Consider the following 7,257-nt stretch of genomic DNA (forward strand, 5'->3'; position numbering starts at 1 on the left):
AAGTTCTGGACTTTTTCTACTCATATCAACAAAAATAATCAAATTGCACACATGAAAAGAATACAAAAAATAATAATTTTTATGTAAAACTGCAATTGTATATATGAAACTAATTTTGCACTTGATAAGAAATTCTTTAAGTTAAAGAAAATTTAATGTCTTACCTAAGCAAATTGCAAACCTCCTTCTTACCTGTAAACTTACGTACTATTCGTAATTTAACGATATCTCAAAATCTTGGTGTAATCCTTAATCAATATGTTGGCAATTCGATGCAAAAGAATGACTGTAATAATCGTTTAAACTGATGGTAAAGAAAAAAACAGTTTCTTTTAATTGTTTTACTATTAATCATTGAGATAATAAACGAAATGGGTGTTAAAAACAGCAAATAGATCCCCTCTCCGCAATTTAATTCCACTTTGTTTTAATGAATATGAATACTTAGTACAGGTGAGGAAATAAATTAACTAAATTTGACGACTGGCCTATCGTAAATTTTTAATGCGAAAGAGAACCTTTAATGAAAACCTGGCAATAGAATTAAGGAATACACCCCATTTCATTTTATAGATGAGTATAATAATAATACTTTAAAAATATCTATTTATGATAAAATATTTAACTCTGTAAAACAACAAATTGATTTTATAACTTGCGAGGCAATCTCCGAATTTCAACAAGAACTGATAACGAAACTAGTCGATATTCGCCCACAAAAAGAACAAAAGAATTAAGGTGTGCTTTTAAAGTTGCAACCAGTTCTCAGAAGAAATTTGGGAATGAGGATATTTGGGGGGGGGAGTGTTCAGTTCATATCATAATCTCCACGGACATTATTCAAAGTAAAATAATTTATATTTCAACTTATTTTAACATAAAATAATTCTTAAATCAAAAGCATTCGATTTTTTTCCCTAAATAATTTTTCCATTTTGATGAATTTTACTAGGAAGTAAGCTAGCCAAATAAAATAAAAAATTAAAAAAGGTCATGCTACATTGAAAAACTTAATAAAATTTTACTTAATAAAATTCTACTTAGAAAAACGTAAAAAAAATTTTAAAATCTAAATTTGAATTAAATGACTGTTTTTATTCGTAATTTCCTCTAACTAAATTCAACTACTTAAAAAAATAAATGTAATTGAAAAATGTCAAATATATGTATAAATAAATAAAGAAATAAAACTAAAATTTGGAGAAATGGATTTGTTGACGAATTTATTTCCTCGTGCATTTTCAAAATCTACTTCCGAAACCACTTTCTCATTTTTAAGAGGAAACTGTTTTCTGCTATCAATGTAAAGTTTTCTATTGCCCTAAATTGCCTTCTTATGAATCTAAAGAAGCATACCATTTCAAAAAAAAAATCTAATTCTCTTTGTTCAATCAGGGTGGTTATTTTTGAGTCCCATACATCTCTATAAAATTTTTCTCTTTAAAAAAACTGTAAAAAAATATACCAAATAAATATTATGAGCAATACCTTGTGAAATCTAATAAAATTACATTTTATTATCTTTCACGTGAAACTTTATGAAAGGTTTACTTCATATTATGAATGATCTAACTTAATGTTATGACTTTATGAATAGTCTTGAATGGCTTATTGAATGAAATAAATTTATAAAATACTAAAGTACCTTTTCGCGTTTATTTATTTATTTTTTTGAATATATTCAGCCATTTTTAGTAGAAAGTAACTACAGGAGAACAAAACATTCACATCATTTCATGCTTTAGAACCTATTAATATAATTAGTGAATAAACCCCGTTTCATTTAATTGATGATAATAATAATAATACTTTAAAAATATTTAACTCTGTAAAACAACAAATTGGTTTAAAGACTTGCAAGGATATCTCCGAATTTGAACAAGAACTGATAACGAAACTAGCAGGTGTTCACGCACAAAGTGGACAAAAGAAGCAAGGTGTGGTTTTAAAGTTGCAATCAGTTCTCAGAAAAAATTTGTGAATGAGGATATTTGGGGGGGGGGGGGAGGGGAGTGTTCAGTTCATATCATAATCTCTGCGGACATTATTCAACGCAAAATAATTTTTATTTCAACTTATTTTAACATAAAATAATTCTTACATCCAAAAGTATTCGATTTTTTTTTCTTCCTAAATATTTCTTTCATTTTGATGACTTTCACTAGGAAGTAAACTAGCCAAATAAAAAAAAGGTCTTACTACATTGAAATAAATGAAAAATTAATCAATAAATTTCTTAAAATTCTTTAAAAAATCTAAATGTGAATGAACTAAATTCGTTTATTCACCCCTTCTTCTAACTATATTCAACTATTTCGAAAAATTAATGTAATTAAAAAATGTCAAAAATATGTAAAAATAAATAAATAAAATAAAATAACAGGAATTTAAATTTGGGGAAATGGATTTGTTGACGAATTCATTTCCTCGTGCATTTTCAAAACCTACTTTTATTTTTTTAAATACCTTTTATGGTCACTTGACTGGTTTGATTGAATACGATGAAATTGTAATTAAATAAATTGCTATTTAAACATTTATGTAAAACTGCTTATTGAAGTTGTATTTTTCCACTCGGTTATAAAATTTACTGTAACATTGGATGGTAAGGAAACTGAACTGATTAATCATAACTCAACAAGAAACTGTTGGTGTTTTTATAAAATTATGCTTCGTTATCTTTATAATTATTTCTCTGAGACAGTAATATTTAATCTTATATTCAAAATATTTGCGAAATTTTACTTTTTAATTGTATTTAATGCTTAGCATAGCATTTAGATTAAATTAACTCAGTTTTATGATAGATAAACAATTATAATTAAAACTGTCTGTATCATAAAATATAAATGACTTTTAAAGCTACATAAAAATAAATCAATGTTAGTTAAAAATATAATGTAGGTCAAAATATTATTTGATCCCTTCCGAAAAATCTATAATTCAAAACTGTTTTTATACCCGTTTAGTTGATCAATTTATCAAAATCAGATTTTCCATTTCAGTTTTTACTTAAACTTTCATGACTTGCGTATTCCTTTCAAATACATTCAGATTTTATTAATTTTTACTTATTTCTTTCTTTCTTTTTCTTTTCTTATCCTTAATTTGAGAAATACCAAATTAATGAGCTGTTTTAGATTGGAATTTTTTTAAATTTATTACTTTCAATATTGATTTTTTCTCCGATCAGTTCAAATCTATCTTTTTCGCGCTCAATTTGCAACCAACTCAGAGTAATTCACTGTATTAAGCAAAGATAATTCTATTTAAGAGAAAGACACACTGTACACTATTGTGTTAGGTTTTATAAACTCTTTCTTATCAAATGTAACAGCGCCAAACAAGTCTTGACTACAAAACAAATCACTCTGTACCTTTTTTACATTCTAAATAATGTGTGAGTGAATTAAGTCAAAATCCCCTTTTGTTTAGTTTAATGTAAAGCTGGCAGCAAGGTTTGATTAATTTTTGAGTCTAGACCAACTAATGAACAGGAAGTCCCTATTGAAGTAACCGCCTATTGTATCATTGTCTTAACTGAAAAACGGAAATTCCGTTGTAGCTGGTAAAACTTTTCTCAAAAATAAACGAAAATTTTTCACTGCAGTACCTCTACTTTATGAAATTAGGCGGGGACAAATAACAAATGTTTGTTTAAACGGGGAAGTTTAGCATTAGTTCCATAAAAAATGATTTGGTTCCATTTAATTTTATTCATATAAGCCGGTTATTCGATTATCCGATATACAAATCGGTGGGGACGACTACCACTTTACCATTAATTTCATAATTCACTGCATAACTTTTTTTTTAAAACTTAGTAACAGGTGATTTTAAATTATTTACTTTTATGAAAACACATTTTAAAAATCCTATACACCGAATAAATTCGTGGCTTCAGATAAATTTAGAAATAATTATTTGTAACATCTATACTTCGTAAAAAGCGAAAAATAATTAATAGTTGTTGCCAACAGAAATTTGAAAATACGGCTCGATTTGGGAACTATTAATGAAAAAATACGGTGTATTCGGTAGCATTCTTAACTTATATATCGAAATCTCGTCAAAAAATATAGTAAAAAATGCATACAATAGAAATAAAAAATTTGTATTCAAGCGAGGAAGAAGCAAAAACACTAGCGAAATTATTATAATCACTAATGAATAAAGCATCATCAAAATTAAAACGTCAAAAGTAGTTTGATGACCTAATTAGACTTGTGCATATTCCATCTAATTCAATTCTTGTCTGTTTCCTTTGATAATTAAAGGAATTCAGATTTTTCTGTTAAGCTTTTGTTAGTCGTAATTTGTTAGATTTCAATTTTTGTCCGCTAAAATATTAAGATGAGATAATAGATTAAACTATATTTTTGTTCTAATTGAACCATTGAATCGAATGATTAAATAAGATGATTAAATTTACACGAAAATGTGGTTTAAATTGGCAATTTATTATAGTTGTAGCAAATTCGAATGATTACGGCTTATTACGCGGACAAAATTTTAACTGCGCAATATTTAATATCTTATACTAATTATTCCCTACGAATTTTTAAAAAAAATACAAATTGCTTAATTTTAAATTTTATTTTCTTGGAAAATTGTTTTAACCATTTTTCAGAAGAAAAAAAAAAAAGAAAAAAAAAAAAAACATGTAGAGCTCCATGTTTTTTAGGGTCTTAGTAACAAAATGAATAAAGGCTTGCAAATTTTCGCTACGGTTGCTTTAAATTCTTCGATAGACCTAATATAAATTATTTGCTTCTTCTTTATTTAATATTTTTGAACACATTTTAAAAAATTTATTCGACTAAATTATAATAAGTGTAAAAACGTTTGAAAGGCGGGAAATGTACGTTCCTTCCTTTTTAAATGGGTTTCGCACACACGTGTTCTCTTGTAATGATTCTTAGAATTCAGAAAACTCTTTTGATAAGGAACAATGAAAGTGTACACATTCTACTAGGTACTGAAGAATAAATATCACACAATGCGGATTGATATTCATAATTTACTTCCGAAATACCCATCCTTATAACTGATAAGGAATGCAACAACTGGAAGCACCGCCACTGTGGTGGGTGGTTATGATGAATGAGTTTAACTTTTTGAGTGCAATTAGTTCTGCAAATTTGTGAGATGCGCACCTGTGGTGAAAGTGGATTTGACACTTATATTATTGCTTTAATCTTGAATGATACGTGCTGTGAATACAGAACAACTGAAAGTATCATTTACTTTACAAAGTTTATTGCAACATCTGATAACAAATTTGCCATTTTGAAGCAATGATTAATGAATTTAACAGTTGCAGTTTTCTTAATTGTTCATTCCTATTGCTAACTTTAACTCTGAAACCGAGGTGGTATGTTTAAATGCGAGTAGTACATGTAGATCTTGTGCGATTCCTAACCTTACATTAAATATTATTTAAGAGCTCAAATAATTAGATTAATTTCACAGAATATACCAACTTCATAGATTGTCAATATGTGCGTTAGTTTTTATTACACTTTTTTTTCTAGTTAGGAAATTTTCACAAAGTGATATTAGAGTAAGCACCACTGCAAGACGCAATTTATGTGCGATAGCGGAAAAATGTAAATCTGAGGCCCATTGTTATATTAAATCTTCTGTAACATCTTTTTAATAGTTTCAGTGAATCGCGCGTCATTTTTTCTTATTGATGAGGAATAATTTTTTTCTGCATTAAATTGTTTACACGTAATATAGAAAAAAAATCCGTTTATTGTTACAACTGGGTATATATGGTAATATCATGAATTCTAAATGCCTATATTTTTAATTTCAAAGGACATATAATATTCAAAATATTTCACATATAATATTTTTTTTACATTTTTTGTTTTTTTTATTGTTGTTTCAGCCTGCTTGTTACGGAAACAATAGCATGACTTAAATACGTATTTTTTTAATCTCAAGAGAGGTAGTTGCAGTCTAAATCTGTGCAGATCTAAAACTAAGGAGAAAAAGAATAGTTAATTACTATTTTAAAGCTCATAACATAAGTAAACAACTGTTACAGAAACGCAATACTTAGTCTTTACTAGTAATTCCAATTATTCATCCCGATTACAATTCACTTTTGCAAAGTTTTAATAACCTAGTCAATTCTAAAAATTTTTTTAAAAACAAATTTTAATCCTAATTATTTTTTATGCTCTTTAAGCATTAAAATGATCCTTTTAAATTCTGAAACTTAATATTATGTGGAAAAAAATCAATAAAAATTACCGCACGGTTTTGTAGTGGACATATATATGAATAAATGAAAATAATAATTTTGATGATGAAAATCAACAAATGTATTTAAACCATTAATTTGGGTATTTCTCCATTTACATAGTAATGGTTTGCTGGAAATTTTGGTTTTATAAATAAAAGTTCTGATTACCACGCATTTAGTAGAAAATGCAAAACAGAAAAGTAAATTTAACCGAATAAATAGTTTTATGCCATGCTGTAGTGTATCATAATAAAATTACTAAGTGTTTTCACATTTACTAAATTTTATCATATATTATGAAAGAACATTTCACTGTTAATTTTACCAAAATCACTACTAAAGTACTTCGTTAAAAATTACTAAGAAATTTCATATGAATTTTCCCGAGAGGGTTTCCATAGAGCATAAGTTTTGGCCGTATTTTTTCTCGCTCTATTTTCTTTCGAAATTAACAATTATAAACTATTTCGTTAAAGAAAGTTAGAAGCTGGCAGGAAGCGTGCAGCTATTTTAGTTAAACTAAAAGAATTAGACAGTATTACATTTGATAAATATAAGAGATTGCTTTTTTAAACTCGAATTTAAATGACTAATCCAACCTATATCAGCTAAATCGCAACTCTTGGGTCTCAAAAATTTCTTATCAATGAAGGGAAGAAATCTTTTTAAAGTAGTTACACTTCGTTTGAAAAAGAAATTTAAAAATATATTAATATTATAAGTAACAATGATAATTGAAAATTTTTGGCTCATTTCCGTGCTTAGTGTTAATCCTTCAAAATTGCCATTAAAAAAATTAACATATTTTCTTAATAAAATAATTTATACTAAACTGAAAAAAACATTTTTTTTAACTGTTTTTAATTTTTTTTTATTCATTTATTTTTTATTATTATTATTATTATTATTATTTTTTTTGCCTAAAACAATTGATGAAAACGTCATTTTCGTTAAATCGAATCAAAAGCTGCTAAAAAGGTTCAAAAGCTGAAAGAGGGAAT

Source organism: Parasteatoda tepidariorum, chromosome 2 (genome assembly GCF_982258835.1).
Source record: "Parasteatoda tepidariorum strain Cologne lab strain chromosome 2, Ptep-v5.0, whole genome shotgun sequence".
Taxonomy (NCBI): Eukaryota; Metazoa; Arthropoda; class Arachnida; order Araneae; family Theridiidae; genus Parasteatoda; species Parasteatoda tepidariorum.